The sequence below is a fragment of the Microcebus murinus genome, chromosome 4, assembly GCF_040939455.1.
Source record: "Microcebus murinus isolate Inina chromosome 4, M.murinus_Inina_mat1.0, whole genome shotgun sequence".
Classification (NCBI taxonomy): Eukaryota; Metazoa; Chordata; class Mammalia; order Primates; family Cheirogaleidae; genus Microcebus; species Microcebus murinus.
The window spans coordinates 107,722,497-107,743,391 of record NC_134107.1 but is presented as its reverse complement, the minus strand read 5'-3'; the positions used below and the strand labels follow the sequence as shown (position 1 = coordinate 107,743,391).

At 44.1% G+C, this 20,895-nt stretch overlaps 1 protein-coding gene across 2 annotated transcripts in view; it reads left to right on the top strand.

Annotated features, from left to right (window-relative positions):
- Positions 1–20,895, top strand: part of OPCML (opioid binding protein/cell adhesion molecule like) — a 1,057,641-nt gene that overhangs the window by 225,634 nt on the left and 811,112 nt on the right. The window lies entirely within an intron of this gene.

Below are 20,895 nucleotides of genomic sequence, written 5' to 3'. Positions count from 1 at the left end.
ACAGCGGCTTTCCCTGGGGAAGGACCGGCGCTGCGCCCATCAGGGACGCCCACCGGCCACACCCTGACCACTGGGAACAGGGTGGGGGTGAGGATGTCCACGGCTGCGAGCCAGGACGGGGAGGGGCGCTCTGGAGCTGGACCCCACACAGCTCATCTCTCACATTACCCGGCCCTGTGCCAGCATCATCCCATTTAACCACGAACAGCTCTGTGGAGCAGATATTATTATCGTGATTTTAGAGATGAGGAAATGGCCTTGGAGAGGTTTCTAAAACAAACAAAAACAAAAGAACAACTACAAAACCAAACAACTTGCCTCTTGGTATCTCTGCTAGTAAGTGGCAGAGGCAGAATTGGAACCCAGGGTTTCGTCTGAGTACACAGCCTTGCACATTGAGCTTCGTGTGGCACGAGGCCTGTTGGTGTTATAGCCAAGCTACAGAGGCAGCTATTTATGAGATGTGATCTTAAACACTCAAGAAATGCCCTTGCTCAGAAATCCCCATGGCTCAAATGCTCACCTGAGCGTCTTAGGCTGATGTCTGAAAACATATCTTGAGTTTGGGGAGTTGGAACTTATGGAAATTCAAACGTCCCTGGGAGAGAGATAAACGTAAGGTGCTGTTTCTTTCTGAAACCCCATTTCGCTGGCTTCACAGGGCTTAGAGTAATCAGAGTAAGATTCCAAACAAGCCGGCCCCAAGCTCTGCCTCCCATCGCTGCGTGGGAGTGGAAGCCCCTCCGAAATCCCTTTCTGAGAGCTCTGGGCGGCGCGCACTGCCCACGTACGCCATGGCATGGGCTCTGGCGTCTGGGCTTGTCTGTTGTTTCCCGCTCTCCATCTTCTGCTGGCTATGGTGACACTCTTGGAAGAACCCCAAACGGGCCACAGGGCCCACTCCGGGGTCTCTGGCGCTGGTGTCTGCAGAGCCTCTGACGGCCAAGGGCAGCCCGTCTGCACCCAGGGAGCTGTGCTTGTCTCCTGCTGCTGCACCCACCGTCGCTCTCAGGCCGCGACATCCTGAAGATAGCCTCTTTGTTCTGAGGGTCCACACAGGGCAGAGCAGACTAGCCCTTATAGTTTCGACTTGGTCATTTATTGCAGTTAAAGCCCCCTCGGGCTCAGGTACAGGCCAGCAGGTGATCTGAGTTGCAGGCACCCTTCTGTGCTGAGGGTCGCCTCTCTATTGCAGTGTTGCCTGCTCTTGTCGCGCTGAGCCATGGTAACGCTCCCCCTCCCTCATCAGAGGCGTGGCCCTCCGGGGCTCCAGAGGTGCCCAGTTATACCCGGTGCCGGGGTGGAGGCGGTGTGGCTGCAGAGACAGGATGTTGACGCACTGCACCCGCCAGCCGTCCCGAATGCTCCCTGTGTGGGGGCCGTTCCAGCTGCAGCCTTGGCCACCGTGGGCGTGAGGAGACACTGAGAGAGACGTTCTCACTGCGTTAGGAAGGGAGAGCTCTGGGGTCTGGAGCACTGGGAAAGGGTCTCTCTGTGGTTCGCCTGCGGTCGAGTCTATGTAAGCTCTTGTCCAGGCTTGCCCACTAACTGTGTGATCCGAGTCCACTTGGTTCAGCACAGCTGTCTCAGACTCAATTTCCTTAGCTGGCAATCAGGAATTGCAACACTGGCCCTGCTCTCTAAGACTGAACTGACAATAAAAATATGTAAATAAATATGACCATTTTGAAGTCAAATGAAATTGCTGTCAAAATATAAAGGAGAAGTCTGGAACTTTAAGTATTGGCCTTATCTCCTATGCGAAAGTTTCCTAAATCAGTGTTCATCATCCAAAATAAATAAACAAACAGTATCAGCCTAATCCATTATTTGTTATACTCTCATTTCAACAAAAACAAACAGCACCATCACCTAATCCTAGGATAATTCTGGTCCTCATTATTTCTTATCCAAATCGTGGCTGTGCTTTCCCCGCCGTGTCCAGGGCCTTCTGTTGCTCGCACGTGTGCTACGTTCTTTTACTAGACCCTCACGAGCCACCATGGGCCCAGCACTGTGTTGGCTGTTCTCCTTTTGCCTTGGATCGCCCCTTCAAGGTGCCCTAGAGAAACAGCCTAAGGGACACGGTCTTAATTGTCCTTGTCCTAAATCCCGGTGCAGTTGTTCCCCCTAAGACAGCAGGACGGTTCAGAGCAGAGGAGTCTCTCAGTTCTGACTGTTCATGAAAATAACCTGGGAGATTTGAAGAAACAAAAACAATCAGACAAAAACACTGGCACTCTGGGCTCTACCCCCCCAATTCCTCCCACACCACCCCCACACACACCAAGGGATTTTGATTTAGTTGGTCTGGGTAGAGCCAGGGCATTACTATGTTTGCAAAGATTTTAATGCACAGACAAGGTTGAGGACCACAGAGGGAGGGGATCCTCCTACAGGGACCCCTAACAGTCATATTTCCTATTCCTCCAAGGCCCACGGCTGAGGCCCGCCCCTCTCTTTTCTACAGCACCAGCTTGAAAGGAAATGCCACTTTGGTAGAATGAACGCCAAGGAGCCATGCGCCTGACAGCCTGCAGTATTTGCCCAACGCTCAGATGCCGGGCGGGCAGGCCACTCCCCCCGGGTTGCCTCCTGGTGGGACGGTTCCCAGCAGGACTATTTCCCGCCCAGTCTAAAAAGGGAAGCAGGGGTCCAGGGAGACCCAGAGAGGGAACAGGAGGCGGGCTAGGAGCCTGATGCCTTCTCAGAGCCCTTCCTTCTGTGCCAGCCTTCACCTGTGGAAGGACAGAGTTCAGCGAGAATGCCTCCTGGGGGTTCACAGCCTTGACCCCTCGCTCCCCACAGGAAGCTGCACTCCTAACTCTGACACGCTAAATGACATGCTCAGAACATACCCCGTTCTCAGCTCTCACCCTCCTCGGAAGTGCAGTCAGAGAGGGAGCTAACCCGGAGTAGAGCGACAGCCTCCTTTCCTGAGGGAGGAGCAGCCACCAGCCTGCCCTGCGGGAGCCGCAGCCCAGTGAACAGCCAGAGCCCGTAGGGTCAGGGCCGGCCCTACCCTCTCCCCGCTCACGCAGGCTGCCGCCCAAGTTCCGGAGCCTGGCAGGCGAGGGTCCCCTCCCCCTCCAGTCTTCTCTCTTACACCTAGAGGGTCCCCCTCACACCTGGACGGTCCTCTGGGTGGTCAGTGCTGGCCTGCGGCTCCTGCTGGGCCTCTGCCTTTTCCTCTGCGTGGAGTCCTCTTGCCCGCCTGGGAGGTCGGCCGCAGGGCCTCTCCTCTCGGAAGCCTTCTCTGGTTCCACCGTCCGCTGGGAGCCCCTCCGCGGCTCCTGCAGCCTCTCTGCACGCCTCTTCCAAAGACCGTTTCACTCCAAATGTCGTGTATTTATTTGTTGGCCTTTTTTTGCATGAGTATAGTTGCTCTTTCTGGTCAGATGGCAATTCGTCCCACGTGGCTACTGAACACGTGAAATGCAGCTCATAGATGTGTCGAAATAAAAATATTCTCTATATATTGGATTAAATATAATATGTCAAAATAATTTCATTGTTTATTATTATTATTTTTTTACTTTTTAGAATATGGGCACTAGATCATTCAAAATTACATATGTGGCAAAAAATTTAGATATGTGGTTTATATTATATTTATATTGAATAGCTCTGGTCTACAGTGTGAAACAGAGGGTCAGATATTGCCTTTCCACTGTTTCTGTTTCTATCTTCTCTCCCTCTGTCCCCACCCCCACAGGTCTCCTTCTAGGCACCGAGTCAGAGATAAAAAGACAAATAGTATCTTGGCCCTACCCACTGGTTCTCTCAGTGATATACTTTACTTTTTGTGAATCAACCAAACCTCCTCTGCACAGTGCCTGAAATAGAGTGAGTGGTCAACAGATAATCATTGACTGGTTCATTTGTGGAATTATTATTTGTCCAGGGTGGCCTTTTAAAATTAAAATTGCTCCTTTTTCCCCATGGAGTTTAGAATACTTCAGATTCATTTCATTATAAATGCATTTATCTCCTCCACATCCTGGAGGCTAGTGCAAGGGTACATGGTCAGTCTCCGATTTTATTGACAAGCAAGTGAATCATACCAAGAATAAATGAGCAACAAGGCCTCCAAGGATGCTGCCCATGAGGTTTGGTCAGTTTGTGAACCAAATATCTAATATTCAGGGATTAATCAGTGAAAAATCAAATGGACACTGAGGTCGTCTTGAATATGACATCTGGTCATAAGCACTTTTTCAGATGTGATGCTTTTTCAAGTGCATTCGGGGAAACGAATTTAGAAACCCTGCACTGAGTAGGGCAGGAGGCAGCTGGTTCTCTCAAAGTCGCTAAATGTACCTGCCTCTTACATCCTGGCCTCTCTCTCGCATCCAGAAAACCTGTCTCTCAGTCCTTTCTCTTTCCTTTTATTTTTGCACCGTTTGTACTATTATTTTGAGTTGCCAATTATCTTTTGAATTGCTCTGTGCACTTGGTATGTGTTTACATCTTTCCACTGGGACGGCCAACTCCCACTGGGTGGGGCCAGACGGTTTACTGAGTGCATCTTTGCACTGCAAACTTACAGGTTGCACAGGGCCTTGCAGAGGGTGACAACTCAACATGTCGAAGTGCCTAAATTAATTAAGAGAGATTTTAGAAAATGGGAAAATATCATAAATCTTCTTTAAGGAGTTAAATCATTAGCCAACTAGAGAGAAGTTTTTTAAAGTTTATAAATAGTTTAAAAATAATTAGGTAAACAAAACAATGTTAAAGATGAGTATTATCAGAAATGGATCAGATTTAAGCACTCTGTCCCCTAGCTGGCTTCCTTTAGCAGCTAACGACTGTTCCTTTGATAGGACCCTTCTCTCCATTGACCCTTTCTTAATTCTGACGCTATTCCAAATGAAGCATTATCATAGATTATACCAACTAAAACATATCTGCATGACCCAGGCTCTTCCTCTAGTTCAGCCGTCGTTCAAATTTATGCTCCAAACTACCAGCTAAGTGGTATTTCTAAGGTCACTCCAGGGTTGAAAAGACTTCAGTGGTCTGTCATTACCTGCTGCAGGGAAGGTCCAGATAACTTAATTTGCCAAGGGTGATCCTTCATGCCTTGGGCTACCTCTAGCTCCCGGAGTGTCGCTCCACCCTACCCACTCAGCCATGGACATCTTCCCACTTGGACAAACACACCGTGCTTGACTCGCCCCTCTAATTTCAAATATGCTCTTCCATTTCCTGGATCCTCATCTACAAATCTCTCCTTATTTCCCTTCCTCCTGAAGCTTCTCATTACTCTATGGAAAATTAATTACCCCATTTCTTGTGTTGCAATTTAATTTGTTTATGTATCTAATAGCATATTGAATTATAATTGCTGCATGTAGTTATGCACCCACCCAACCCCAGACAGACTCCAAGCTCTCCTAGAGCAAGAACCATGTCTACTATTTTTTATTTGGGGCGTCGTGTCTGGTATGTGGCAGGCATTTTACTTGCAATATCTCATTTAAATGTCTAAACTATTATAAGGGACCATATTATTATCCTTATTTTATATATGATGAGTTTGAAGCTCTGAGAATTTTTTCATTGCCCAAATCGTGACTGGTGAATGCTAACGCCAAGATTTAAATCTTGGTGTGTTCTGTTCTCAAGCCAATGGCCCTTACCCTGCAATGTGCTACCTTTCCTCATTCACATTTATATCTTCTGTGCCCAGCACCACTGAGTTGGGAGTAATTAAAATGCTAGTCAAACGAATGAGGCCGAATGTCTTGTGTTCTAGCTTTCTGCTGAGTGAAAGGGCTACTCCCTTTCCACTTAGAACAGTGCTGCTCTCCTCCTTCCCTCTTCCCCCCGCCCCCCCTCACCTGTGGCAATCTCACTGGGAGCACAGGTTGTTTTTCTACTTGGTTGTTTGTTGTTTTGTTTGTGCTGCAAACATTGCAATGCTCCCCCAGCCCGCATTGACAGCTCCCAAACACCCTGTTTCACTATCTGACATTTTCAGTGTCTATTGCCAAGATCTGCTGTGATTCTTGTGACACAGAGCTGTGTGTGATAGCTTGAAACAGCCGGAAGGGCCTCTGATGAGACAGGTTGTCCCCGAGCCTGTCAGGCGCCAGGTCGTAATGAGTTTGCCATTTGGAAGAGCCGCCTCACAGGTTGGGCTGGGTTCCTCCACCCTCTTGCCTCCCTTCGCCATTTGATGTAGATTGGCACAGACCAGGGTTTTCTCAGTGTAAGAACATAAAGACATGAAATATTCTCAGAACGAGAAAAGGCCACACAGCTCAATATATTGACCTCTCCTGTTAATATTTCCAGTGATTCTCTGTTTTGGTAAAAGAGCTTGGCTGATTGCTACTGGCAGGAAATGAAGAAGCAAGGAGGTTCTTTGGGGTTTGACTTTTGGATACTAGAGGCGGCCAGGGCCTGGGAGACTGTCAGGCCTAGCTCCTCACTTTAGGGAGGAGTCAAAGAAGCTCTGGAAGCTGGTGGGTTTTCCTGAGACCCGCAGTTATGGAGCACTGAGCCCAGATCAGAAAATGGATTTCCTAAGGCATGGGGCAATGTTCGTGGCACTATCCAGACCCTTGCCTCCAGCAAAATGAACCTCATAGACTGGGGGCCTAGTCTCCCAACTTCTATTTTAAGATTTATCTGAGTGGAGTCACCTTGTGGTCTAGGAGTCTACACTGTCCCTTGATCTGTGCTAGAAGGTGGAGCCCTCTGGTCCTACAGCAAGTTGGAATGCTGACTGTGATGACAGTCATGTGACATGTGCCCATGGTTTGTCTTTCAAAGCAGGACTTCCACTATTCCAGGCTTTCCAAGTGTCTCCAGAAGGAGGTGTCATTGCTTCCCAGTGAGGGACGGTCTGTAGGATAGGTCAGCTCACAACTGGCAGTCTCCTTGTTGGGACTATTGCCCTAGTGCCTCTCTCTGCAGGAGCTCTTTAGATACCAGACTGGGGTAACCTTCCCTAAGGGATGAGAACATTGCCCAAGATGGTTAGGACAGTGAGTTACGTTGCTGAGAACCTGACCACTCGATGCTGTTGATAAAATCTCCTGCTTTCTCACCAGGTACCAATCTGATTACCAAGTGATCCAAAGTTATAAGGAGCCCTCACTTTCTTGAAATATTTGCTACTCTCAGCACCATATCCCTGGCAAATGTAGTGAATCACAAAAGATTAAGAGGCCTCGATGTTTTTATGCAACCAGGGTATCAATGCACACCACCAAAGACCTATTTCATTTGTACAGCCAACCTTACTGCATTACTTCCCCTTCCTGAAATGTGCGTAGATCACCTGCCAAATACAAGGTACAGGAAATGTGAGTATTCAAACATAGAACTTCAAGCAATTGTTGGTCAACAGAGCAAATTTTAAGGGTTGCTCTAGAGATATGCAAAATAGTTAGGGATTTAATATCATCTTGAAATTTAAAGGGGGGAAGGGCAGGGTAGACTTTCCTAATGAAGTATTCCTCAAAAGCTATCTGGTAATTGAAATTTTAGCCGAGGTGACAGAAGATCTGTCAGTTCATTCAGATCACGTTCTCCCTTGCCACAGGTGGAGAATAATTCAGACCATTCCTGCTTAACATCTTTCTCCTGCAATATCCAGTGATGTTTATGTTCTTAAACTGCCATGGATACTTCTAATATCATGCAAAGTTCTGAACATGTAATTTCTAAGGAGGGAAAAGGACAGACTGCTAAAAAGACAGAACTTATGTGCAAGGCTTAAGCAAATGGAAAGATACAATGAAATGTGGAGTGGTTTCATATGCAAATCTAGGAAGGTACAACTATTTTGGCTGATGAGTAAAAACTCGCAGGGAGCAGAGACCTTATCCAGTCTTCACTCTGCACTTCCAAGACCTGTCCACAATTCAATCATTCAGGTCCAATACGTATTTCTTCCCTATCGGAACCCACTTCTTATTCTGGTCTCACCCTGTTAGTCCTGCTTTTTTATAATATTTTGTCTGGATTGGAGGGTGGGCAGTGGTTGGAGAAGAGAGGCATGGGCAATGCTCCTACTACTGTTTCCTCCCATATAAGCAGTTAACTCCTTGTGCGCCAGTATGCACATAAATACTGTCAGCTTTTCTACCAAGTTTTGGGAGAAAATAAAATTTTTTAAAAATTTGGACTTCTTTCTTAATGAGCAGAGTTGTTATTCATTTCTTTGCTTGAGGAAGGGAGATAATTGAAATAGGGAACATTTTCATTTCTCTGCCTGCCGTGGGAGGACATCTTTCAATCACACATTGAGATTCTCTGAAGTGGCTTGGCCAGGCTGGCAGAGGTATGGGCTGCAGCCAGGAGCAGGGTAGAGGTGGAGGGAGGGAGGGGGCTTCTGGAAACCATTCCGGGAAGTGTCCTTAGCACTGGGCAACCACATCTGGAGGGAAGAAGTCTGGCAGCAAGGAACAAAGTAGTGAGTTTGCTGAGACCAGAGCCGGATTCTGCCTTCTGTCCTTAACCAGACACCTGCTTCTCAGGAGCCCTCAGACTATAAGACAGGAAATTAATGTTGGATTGTAGGTCCATTTGTGCTACGCTGTCCATGGTTGCTTGGGAGGGCTCATAGCATGGGGCCCGGGCCACAACTCTGTGCTTTCAGGAAGCAGCACCAGGCATTTTGTAGCATGAATTAAGACCTGAAAAAGAAATACTCTGTTCTGAGAGGATCAGAGCACTGAGGATTATTTAACCACAACACAATGAATTCCCATAAGATGGCAAGATGGGTGACATTAAAAATTCTCTGTGTGAATGCATTTAAAGTGGGGAGACTGCTGTTTACTCATTCACTGTCAAATGACTAAAAGCCCCGGGGTGGAAGAGCTGAGGTTCTTGCCTGGGCTACCTGTGTAGAGACCTACTCTCCAGGTTTAAGCACCAGAACTATAATTCAGTTGTCGAACACACTGGCTTTGGAGTTGAACACACTTGGGTTTTCATTCCTGTTCTTCTGTTCACTAATCAAACGAAAGTGGGTAAGTTACTTAAAGGCTGTGAGCCTCAGTTTTCTTATCTGTAAAATGAAAAAGAAAGAGACTTCATGGAATTTCTCTGAGAGTTGAGTTGGGGACATTAGAGTTAATCATACCCTTTTGTTCTTCACCACTACATTTTGAATTAGTCAAGTAGATGACATATTTTTTTTTAGATCAGATAAATAAAAAGATTAGGTTTATTGCTATTGGTGTTAAGTTTGAGAATATAGCTTGGATCTTCAGCTAAAATTGGGCTTCTTAATATCCCAAGAATGAAACTCACATATCCACAACTGTCTCAATTCCCTCGTCGTGTGCCCTCCCACACCATGCACACACACACACACACACACAGACATACTCACAACATGGGCATTTCCAACAACCATAAGCAGAGATTCTCTCATGGGAACATAATGAGAGGGGAATGAGTCTAAGCTGACAAAGAGAAAGGTGAGTCAAATAGCTACTGGTCCCCTGTATTTAGAGTTTTATCTATGTTGCTGTTCATCCTTGTGCATCTCTAAAGGTATGAATTTATAAAGCAATTCTAATTTTTAAAGGAAATCAAGATAGAACAATGATAACAACAACAACAACAAAACTCTAGTCACTATGCATTTCCTTCATTTCCTTCCATCTTTGTGTTGGTTTTCATAGGGACCTGAAAACAGAAATTGATATTCATGGTTTCAATCTCTTTAGTCATGGCATGTGGCTGCTTCCCATGCTAAGAGATCCAAGACTGACATTCAAGCAGGCTTAAAAGAGCTAGTCATTGTGGAGGCTGGATATTCACCACTGTGGGACGATGGATATTAAGGCCAAGCTATCCTAGGCTTACTTCCAGAATTCCAGGACTGATAGAATCACGTTCAGGGAACCATAGAATTTAAAAGGACTGCTGTGGAATTCCAGAAATAACCTTTAACCTGGAGTTAGGATACATGCTCAAATCCCATCTCTATCATGTCCTAGCTAAGTGACATTGGACAACTAGTCACTGCATCCATCTTAGTTTCATTTTCCTCATCTAAACAGTGGGAACAACAGTAACTACCTTATGGGGTTCTTGATAGGACCATATAAAGTAATTGTATAACAGATCTTGACAGTAGTAGTAGGTTCTCAAATGTATATATACTGGATCTAAAAGGAATATATATATATATAACAAGGAATCATCCAATTGGCTCCCCTGTAACCTGAAGGTGGATGATTTCAGGGAAATAGAAGACAGGTCACTGTCCAAGCTCAGATGATTAGACAGCAACATCTGTGCTGCAGGATCTTTCCTGCATGTTATATAACTTCATCTAGAAGTGATCCAAATGCCTAAACTAACACAAAAACTAATGACAGCATAAAATGTTTGTATTTTTTTACATCTGAGAGAATAGCTTATGTTTTATTTGCTATAAAATGTATGACTCAACTCTTCATGTTGATCAATCAGCACATTTGCTTTCTTCTCAGAAAACAAAATTATTAGGAAAACAAGGATTTTTGAACAGGGAAGCAGATTGACTGCACCTGTGCTGACTGAGTTAGGCAGGTAGAAGAGGGTTACAGGGAGACAGCAACGTGTGACCCGTGGTTGGGGGTGAGGCGTGAGTCAAGGGCAGAAAGGAGTCAGGAAGAGCAAGTCTCCAGTTCTTAGTGGCTGAGCCTGGACGGGGTGAGGGGGGTTCTGGGGCGTGTTGCAATAAATGAAATGAGGTTGCAAGGAAGTAGAGTTTGTTTGAGGCTAAAGTAAAGGAGTAGATGAAATTGACACATCTACGGGACATCTACATCTCTGTGTATCCATCTATAAACAACTGGAACTATGTCTGAAACTTGAGACAGATTCGGAAGTCATCAGCACAGAGGAAAGAAGTGAAGCCTTGAAAATGGATGAGGTCATTCAAAGGTCTTGGGTAAGAGCTAAAATTCCTGGGGCCGAGGGGGTGGGGAGTGGATAGAGAGAGACCAGTCAGAGAGGTCATAAAAGTAAATTGGGTGGTCTAAGGACTTGGTGTCATGGCAGAAGAATGCTGCAAGAGGAAGGGGTGATCAATGGTTTCAGACACTCTAGAGAGAACGAGAAAAATGGGGAACAAGAAAAGGTCTTGGCTTTGATAACTAGGGCATCACCATGGACATGGAGTATTTCTAAACGTCAGTGTGCCCAGGATTGCGGGGCAGATGGACGTGGGATAAAGCCATTAATACTGTTCAAGAAGACTGAGGTAAAAAATGAGGGAAAGAGAGAGTCTCTAGGGTTTTTGTTTTGTGAATGAAGAAAACTTTAGACGTGAGCATGTTTACAGGGAGAAGGAGAGTGGACGAGATTGAAGATTTACAAGTGGGAAAGAACCGAGATCCTGAAGGAGCAGGAAGAGCCCAGAGTGAGCGAGCGGGAAGAAGGGCACAGGGAGGAGCTGCCCATGCCTTGTTGCCAGGAAGGGCGCGGGTTCTGGCCACCACGCAGAGCACTCAGGAGGGAGCTCCTGAGAACAGTGCAGGAATGCAAGTCCTGAGAGCACAGCTGAGGCTGGAAGCACAGGGCACCTCACCACAGTTTAGTTTTTGGCTTATTCCCCCTTTTTTAAAATTATTATTACATATTTTTATAGCATGTTAGAGTTGCCAAGGTCAGAATTTGGTTTTCAGTGTTCTACTTCGGGTTGCATAAGGAACCACCTACATTTTATTAATAAGTATGCTCCTAATCATATTGACATATTTGGGTGAGATTTTCAGTATAATGATTTCTACTCAAAAAATATTTCCTGCAACAGAACGACATATTTTTCCTGGCCCACTGTAATTTGTTTATTTCAAAAATGGTTTCTGATATTTGGGGAGTCATTCCTTATACTGAATCTTGGAATTAATCTTTGGCCACCGTTCATTCTGTAACCACCTCTCTTCTTTTTGTTTTCTATTTGGTCATCCTTCGCTGGGCACGTGGGAAACCTAAACATCTTGTGAATTTCATTTATTCATTGATGAGCAGCAGGAGACAGAAGAAAATATATGGGAGGGATTAAAGAAAATAGTTGGGTGGTTTAATGACATGGGTGTCAAGGAAGGAGATGATAATGGCTTCAACAATTTGCTCATATGATGCCCTCTTTCCTTTCATTGACAAATATTTGCTGAACACCTGTGTGCTGGGCACGTAGCTGGGCACTAGGGAGACAGTGGTGAATAAACAGACCTGCAGCCCCAACACCTCAGTGTCCAGCAGAGAGAGGTTAATATTTTCAACCATGGCATATTAATCTCGACTTGTCATTCTCCTGGTGGGTGCTAGAGCTCATATCCGTATTTGTAGATGCAAAGCATGATGGATAGTGATAACATTCTCTAGGTCAGTGGTTTCAAAATGCTGCTCCATGAACTGATGTTGCCCCATGATGAAGCCCCAAGCCTGAGGAGGAATGAGAAAAATTAGGAGAGCAAAGCCATTGGGAAGTCATTGTGTCAACAATTGTCCTTCAAGCTGAGATTACACCCTCTCTATCTTGGGGGAGTGAAAATGCACCACCTATTTTTAAGAATTCATGATGAAAGAAAACAGACGTTTTTACCTAGCAAAATAAAAACAATCACCACCTAATTCTTGTCCTAATATGTTTCTTTTAAATTTGTCTGGTATATAAAACCGAAAGTCAGGAAATTTCTGTTAAAAATGATCCAGGTTAGGCAGGAAGTACATATTTTTTTGAGGGAAAAAAATATCCCAGTTGAGGCAATCCGGGCGGGGTGTTGGCCATGGATGCAACGTGCCTGACGTGTGTCCAGCTTCCCACTTCCCCACCCTGGGTGGAGTGTGGATTCTGCCAGCAAACTCACCAGGAAGCTGAAGGGTGCTCCTCAGTAAATCAATTTAATTGCTAATTGTGGCCCGCTCCAGAAATGTTCTTGAGGCATCTTAAAATCATAGCTGCCACTTTAACCTTAAGTATAGAAGACATAAAATTGAAAGACAAAATCTGAGTATCTCGAGGCAAATGAATATAAACAATACCCAGGGTTCCTGCGGAAAAGGTCTCAAACTTGCTAGCTGAATTGTGGTTTTTCTTTCTGTCTCTGGCCCTTTGCTGTTTGTAGTATTTGAAGTGGGGATTCCAAGGGAAAACTGAAAGTTGGAGTTAAACTTGCCTAATTTATTCTTTTTAAAAGCTTTACGACTCGAGATGGAATGGTGACATGGGGTCCCTGAGAGCTGGACTCTGTGCTCCCGGGAGCTGGGGTGCGTCATGCTAGACCTGCGCCTCCCACACCTAGCATTTGTGGCCGGTTAGTTTCCCAGGGCTACCACAGCAAAGCGCCACAGCTGGGTGGCTTAACACAACAGAGTTGTATTTTTTTATTGCTCTGGAGGCTTAGAAGTTTAACCAAGGAGCTGGCAGGGCCCTGCTGCCTCTGATACCTATAGGAAAGGATCCTTCCTTGCCTCTTCCAGCTTCCAATGTTCTACTGAAAATCCTCGGTGTTCCTTGGCTTGCAGGTGCAGCACTGCAATATCTTGTCGTGTGGCCTCTTTCTCACGTGACTCAGTGTCTGTGCTCCTCTTCCTGCAAGAGCACAAGCAAGGGCTCACACTGTTCCGCTATGACCTCATCCTAACTTGTCACATCTGCCAAGACCTTGAAGACAAATAAGCTCATAGTCTGAGGGAGGTACTGGGGGTTAGAATTTCAACATATCTTTTTTTGTGTGTGTGTATGGTGGAGACACAACTGAACCCTTTACAAATGCTCAATAATGAACACATGAATAAAGGGTTCTTGGAACCACTACCAGTTAGACTTTGGCTGCGGGGATTACAGATATTGAACAGTGAAGTATGTATTAATACTTTTCCTTAGTGATGAATGCAGATATAGATATCAATGGACATATAAATATATGTATGAGTGTAAATACGTTTTTATATATGGGTATATCACATATATAATAGTTAAAATTATATTATAATATTTAACATGTGCTTTTGAAAGACCTAACACATGAATTTCAAAGTAGTAATAATTCAACTTGCACATACTGTAGATCTTACCCATGGCCTTACAATTGCTCGTACTCATAAGATTTTTCCTCATTGAAAGAGCCCATTGATACCAAGAATAATCAGCTTGTAATGGGACAATTTCCTCCTAAAACAATGAAGTGTTTCCAAGGCTGAGAGGACCTTCATGTAGGTGAGTCCTCCTTTTGTAGGAAACAGGGCTCGTTCTTCCTGCAGAAGGACAGAGACCGTCTCTCTTCAGCTCCCGGTTTAGCAGCTCCCTTGAGGGATGATTGAAAGCCTAGGAAGAAATTTTACTGATTAATTTTTTAAAAAATAGTTGTTTTTTTTTTTCCTGCAAAATAAAAGCTTCTGTCTCCTAAACTTTGATTCTTCAAGAGGCGGAACATAACAGACTCACATTATTACAATCTTGACCTTTCTTGGAGAGGCTTAATGAGACAGTGAGGACTTGTCGGGGGCGTGGGGTCAGTTCTTAGCTCCGGGATGCCGTGGACTGGGAGCAGGGTTTGGCGGGGGCAGTGGGAGCCGGTCTCCAGGCTCCAGCCCAGGATGACGCTTGGGTGAACGCCCTTCCCGTGTGTCCTGTCAGAGCCCCAGGGCCTGGTAGTCTTCCCACACTGCTCTGAGGGCTTTATCTTCCCTCCCAGCCCCTCCCTGTTCCTCTTGTTCACACAGGTGCCCGAGAGAAGGTGCTGGCTTGTGTCTGTCCTTTGACTCCAGCTAGAATAAAAGAAGTAGGGTGGCTGTGCCTGTCCACAGGCTTTGATTTCTGAGCATGGGACACCGACTTCCAGTCGGCCTCCGCAATCTCTCGCTCTGTCAGCTCCCCTCGAAACCACTGGCAGCCTTCTGAGATTAAATGCAGAGCTCTTGAGTAATCTAAACCCAGCAAGAAGTCACTCTCTCAGCAGCAGGCCGAGTGTTCTAGACTGTCATCTTATTAAGAGCAAAGGGAAATTTTGATTTAAAGAAAGGCCCTTAATTTTCCAACAAGGAGCGGAAGCAATAACATTTTTCCACCCCCCGCTGACTCACCACTTCACAGAGACCTGGCTTCTCTGGGTCCTGATCATTCCTTTGTGCTCAGATGTTTTGTCAGAGGCTCTCTTCTCAAAGAGATGTTCCTTAACAAGAAATGCGCCGAAGTTAAGGAGGGGAACAAATTGATATATATTTGTGAGTTTGGTAAAATAAGGAAGATGTGTTCTCAGCACATGATGGTGCGTGTGCAGAACTCGCTCGTTTGCCACCCCCCTAAGCCACCCCCTCCTGCCCTCACGTCCCCTTCTTGTGACTCATGCTCTGCACAAGAGCATCGCCCGGCCAGCCTGAAAGGAAAGCACCAAGCCTTTCATGTGACCACAGGGGACAGGCTGGCTCAGAAATACAAATATAACTCCCTGACAAGGAATACTGTTTCAAAGTAGTGTTCTGTATAAGAAAACATTTACACCTTGATATATGTCTCATAATGTAATGCTTTGTGGGTCTCATTGCAGCATATTTTGTTTAGTCAATAACCCTATATAACACTGATAATAAATAACTGCAATTTGCATGATATTCTGAGCTGTTAGACTTTTTCTTTTTGTTCTACAAGCAAATTGCATTTATCATTCGCTCTTTTTTTTTCCCAGTCCAAATGTCCCACAACTGCTTAAATAACGACAACTTCAACTTGCAATTTATTGCTAATTCTAACTATCACAGCAAGCAGTATAAGAGCTAAGAAACATACTCCTCCCCTAAGGGGCTAATCTACGGATTGAGTACTTTTGTATGCAGGTGGTGACGATATATGAAACACTGTCCTCCCCTCAGGAATTGTCCCTGTCCTCAGAGAGTTTGCGCCTAGGTGAATGCCTATGGTTGTGTGGACAGATTGGCAGAGGGTAGGTGTCCATCCCAAGCATGTTGCATTATTTTACTTGGTTTGCATCTTTGTGTGTTAAACCTTGAGCAATATAGGAGCAGGGAATGTATGTTCCCATCTTGATAACTCGCGCATTGAGCATATTTCCAGGTGCATAGTGAGTGCTCACCTAATTTTGTACGATGAGTCAGTCCACCAACAAATGAATGAGAAAGTCATTTGGGATTCATTGCAGAATATCAGTGCATATTCCATGCAGATATAATTCTGTGGCGATTTTATATTTGTAGTAGTTTCTGAAATGTTGCCATAGACTGGTAATATATATAAGGGTATCAGTTCTACCAATCAGTGTCTAACCTTCAGTTTCTTCTTTGCTAAAATGGGAGTAACAGCGCTAGCTATTTCATAGTGTTGTATGTGTTCCATGAAACTGCATGTAAAGTATTTAGCATAGCACCACACAGACAGTAAGAGCTCATTAAGTAGAAGCTAATTGGTCTCATCATTATTGATAGCCGTGATGATATCCTTTGCCTACCATTTAATCCTACTGAAATTGTTGATCCTTGCTATGTTTAAGGCCCATCTACCTTCAGGTTTTCAGTTTAGATTCAGGCAGCATCTCTCAGTGTCAGGCGAAGGTCCAGGCTGTGGGAATTGAAGGGAGAGCTCTGTGTGTGAGCTTTAGCTCAGCACTTTGAACATGGCAAGAGAGGACTAGTATTGGATGTTTACTCTGTGTTAGCTTCTAGGATACCAAGTAATTTTATGCATGTCATCCTCTTTAATCTCTATAAAAATGTTTTTGAGGCAGGCATTATCATCCCCTTGTTTTATAGATTAGGGAATTTAGGCACACAAAGGGCATACGATTCATTTAAAGTCACACATTAAGTAGATGATGAATCCAGGCATTCATGGCTGCAAAGTCTGATCTTCCTAAGGTGTCAGATCAGGGCCTCTTTGCTCATCAGCCTCAGGGCAAATGCCAAACTGGTGCATCTACCGTAAGGGGTGATTCAGAATCCTATACATGGACCTTAACTAGGACACAGCAGACTCGATTTCAGTCAACCATTTCCTCAGGCTAACGCTTCTGGGAATCTCTCTGGGCCCTGAATGCTTCTTTTTTAAAATTGGTAGTGCAGTGGAGACTGTATCAGGTGGACTCAAGGTGTCCTTTATGCTATCTGGTACCTGTAATTCTGGACTTGGAATGGATCACTCTGGTGACAAGCAGATCAGGCTACTAAACAGGAACCATTTAATTGGAGGGAAATTTTCTCTTTCCTTTTCCTGGCTGTCTGAGACTCTTGGAGCCCCTGCAGTATTCAGATGCAAACCACTAAAACCAGATGTTTACAGTGTTTTCAATCTGTCAGCCAGTGAGACTCCACGTTGAATTGAACAAGAACTCTCTGTGGGAATGCACACATCTGAAAGAATAAACAGGTATCTGATATCTGTTTTAAATGGAAGCCAAAAATATGTCCCTGGTGCTTAGCATTTCTCTCCTAAAACACTCCCTAATATGTCTCCAGGAATCAGGGAAATATAGAATTTAAGACCTGGAGGAGACCGTGGAGATCGTTTGTCTAGCCCTCTCATTTTCCAGATAAGCAAAGAGATTCTTTTCCTTTCCCCAACTGTATCATACTTTTAAGTTCCCGAGTGGCATAATTTCCCATCTATCTAAAACTTACAGTGCGGCCACACAGAGAAAATGCTGAGAATATTGGCCGTGCATTCCACAGTCTGAGTCTCCCAGTCTCATGCTTTCTTTCAATGTATCAATCAATCCAACCCAAAACCCCCAAATAGAACTTGAAATTAAACACAAAAATTAACAAAGTAACAAGAAAGCTGTTCTTGGTGGCTTTGCTGTCATTCTCCGCACCTCTCCATGGCAAGGACAGTGGACTAAGAGGTGAGGATTAGATTCAAATGTCTGCATGGAGGAACTTCCCAGTGTCATCTTTGATTTAAGCTTTCTTGTATTTGGAAGTTATACCTCATAGTTACCTAGCTACAAAAATAAATGTATAAAATCACACCTCTTGGAGGTATTTTCCTTTTATTCATCCCTTTCATTATCATGAAGAACTTTCCTGCAGGGGCTCTGAGGTGGGCACAAGCCCTTGTACAATACTCTCTTCGCTGGTAAATGATAGGATATTCTTCTTGCTCTCACAAAAAGATAATCTTACCAACAATGCTTCCCTAGTCAGAGAGATGGTTCCCTGCTCTTAGTGCACATTAACGGCATCACCCACTCTGACACGGGATCCAGCCCCCGTGTGCTACTTTGTAGCCTGTTAATGTCGGTTTTGCCATTGCCTGAAGGGTAGCAGGTGGCTTTAAGTAAAATGCACAGTGCTCATCGTTCTTAAAAAAAAAAAAAAAAAATAGAAGAAAAAAAAAATAAATGGTAAAGAAAATTCAGTCCGTATCAATGTGAAAATCCGGGCTGGCTCTTGGGAGACGGAATGTCAGCACAGCAGAGAGCGAGAAGGCCACGGGGTCCCCGGCCAGCTGTTCTGTGTTCCTCTGAAAGGAAGCACCTTTCAGAGTCTCCAAGGAGAGTCACATATAACTGCTCGCTGCAGAATATTAGAGCCCAGTCATTTTTATTTCCATCCCTCCAGGGAATTTCCAGTTTGGGATTTGATCAACTCAGTGGCTCCCACATTTGGTGGCATTATTGAAAGTGCCAGGTACATGGAGCATTCAGAGCTCAGAGATGTCCTTCTTCCCAGAGAATTGTGCCATCACTCTTAGACATAAAGAAGCTTTCAAAACCCAGGAACCTGTAGGTCTTGGTTGGGTCTCAGACTAAAATCTGAGCCTGTAGCTCTTACTGTCTCTATGAAGAGGCAGGGTATGATTGGTTCTGGGACCACCAGCTGTCCTGAAGCACACATGGAAGAGTGCCCCTTCGAATTGTGCAAAAGTACGATGCTATTATAATTGGTGCTACATTTGACACTGCATGTAAGTCATTAGGACTAACGTTTTTTACTATAAAAACTAAACTGTATGGTGGGCAACACCTGCTTTTAGAGAAATGCAGGATTGCTTAGCAGTTCCATTTCATTTGGTGTTATAGGAGACATTGTCTACCTCTATCATATTCAGAGGTCTTCTATCTCTATTCATGCTAAGTTTTTATATTTGAAATATATAAATTATGTTTTATAAGATGATAAATTGAACTTGCTCAGTACTAATCATAGTTTTGGAAACATAATTTCTAATACATGCATTACCTAAAAATGGTTAATCTATGGTTTTGTACTTTTTCCTGTCAATCTATAATTAAATCATATGAAAACACACTGATTTTACATCATTATAATAAAGGTGTATTCTGATATTTCTGATGACTGTGGCTCCTTAGCATTCATTATTTAATTGCTAGACATTTTACTATCAGCTCCTACAGTGTTATCTAAATTAATTGTGAACTTTAATATATTTAGATCTGAAAAGGAAATCAGTTTTCTCCTCCATAAAGGAGACTCAGAAAGCTGAATAGGCCAATTTTATGTTAACAACGTAATATCCTCTTGCAGTTAGAAACAGAATGTGAATGCTTTGGGAAATGCCCCTTTCAGTTATTTATAAGAGCTTCTAAATTGTGACATTATTCTATTAGTTGAGTGGGGTGAGAAGTGTGTTATTCAACTGTTCGGTGATTGTATTTCTAAATTAATTTCAAGACGGCAAAGTCAGTGGGATGTAAGAAGTTCCCTTAAATATGGTCTGAATATCCAAGGCTCTCCATGCTGGCCTAAAGAGTTTGCTGGAAATCCTTGACCAGCCTAGGAAAGAGAGATGGGAGAAAATATAATCAAGGGAAATGTCAGAGCCATTATTATCATATCAGTGGGTGGAGAGGCGAGGGATCATACAAAAGGAGCTATAGCTATTGGATGGACTAGAGAGGAAGATAAAATGTAAAAAGCAGAAGGTAGTCACATTCTACCATATATCAGGACAAAATGATTTTTGAAAATATTTTATTTCTATTTAATGCAAAACATAAATCATAAGGGCATATGTTTGTTGAGTGACTGTTATGATGCAGGAACTAAAGTAAGAACATTATGTACTTACCACCTTTAATCTTCACATTAGGTGTGCAACAAGAATTTGATGGTCCTCATTTTATAGATGAGAAAACTGAGGCTCAGAGTGATTAGAAAACTTGCTCAGGAGCACATAGCTAGAAAGTGTCAGAGGCAGGAAATGGTATCTTTTTTTTTATATGCCATCAACAAAAATTAGTGAGGTTCAAGTCTGTAATATAATGTTAATCTGTACAACTCTGGAGCAATGCTAACAGTAAAGCTTGGAGAGATGGTAACTTGGTCCAAATCACACTGTGAGTAAATTGCAAAGCTGGGCTTGGAGCCAAGGTCATTTTAATTCCAAAACTTATGCTCTTTCTAACACATAGCATTCCGCCGCCTACAAAGTCCTTTCTGTTATACTAAACAGCCTCTCTGGAGAAACAAATGACTATTTATCTGCTCAAGGTGCAGAATCATACTTCTGGCTTTAAGATAGATAACATAGGAGATATATATCTTGAAGGTCTTTGTCTGTCCAAAGATTGACAGGCAAATCTCTGAGATGGAATTTAAAAAGGGGCTTCCATTTAGACATCTCACCTGCCCTGAAGCCCGGGGAAGCTCTCCAGCCCAAAAGAATCTATTGGGGTGGGATTCCAATCTGGAGCAATAGTATATGCTATGCCATTAACCGCAGCGTTCTCTTTTAGAAACTTAAGCCTTGCTAGTTCTATTCGTAACTTGTACTCATTTATTCTCATTCCCTTGGATTGTGTGCAGGTATCTTACCCACTAGATTGAAAACTTCCTTATGGCAAGGAGTGTCTCCAGCTAGTCCCTGATACATGTTTATTGAGACCCTAGTATGTTCCAGGCAGTGTTCTGAGTCCTGAAGACAAACTTGAGCAAGACAGACATGGGTTTCTG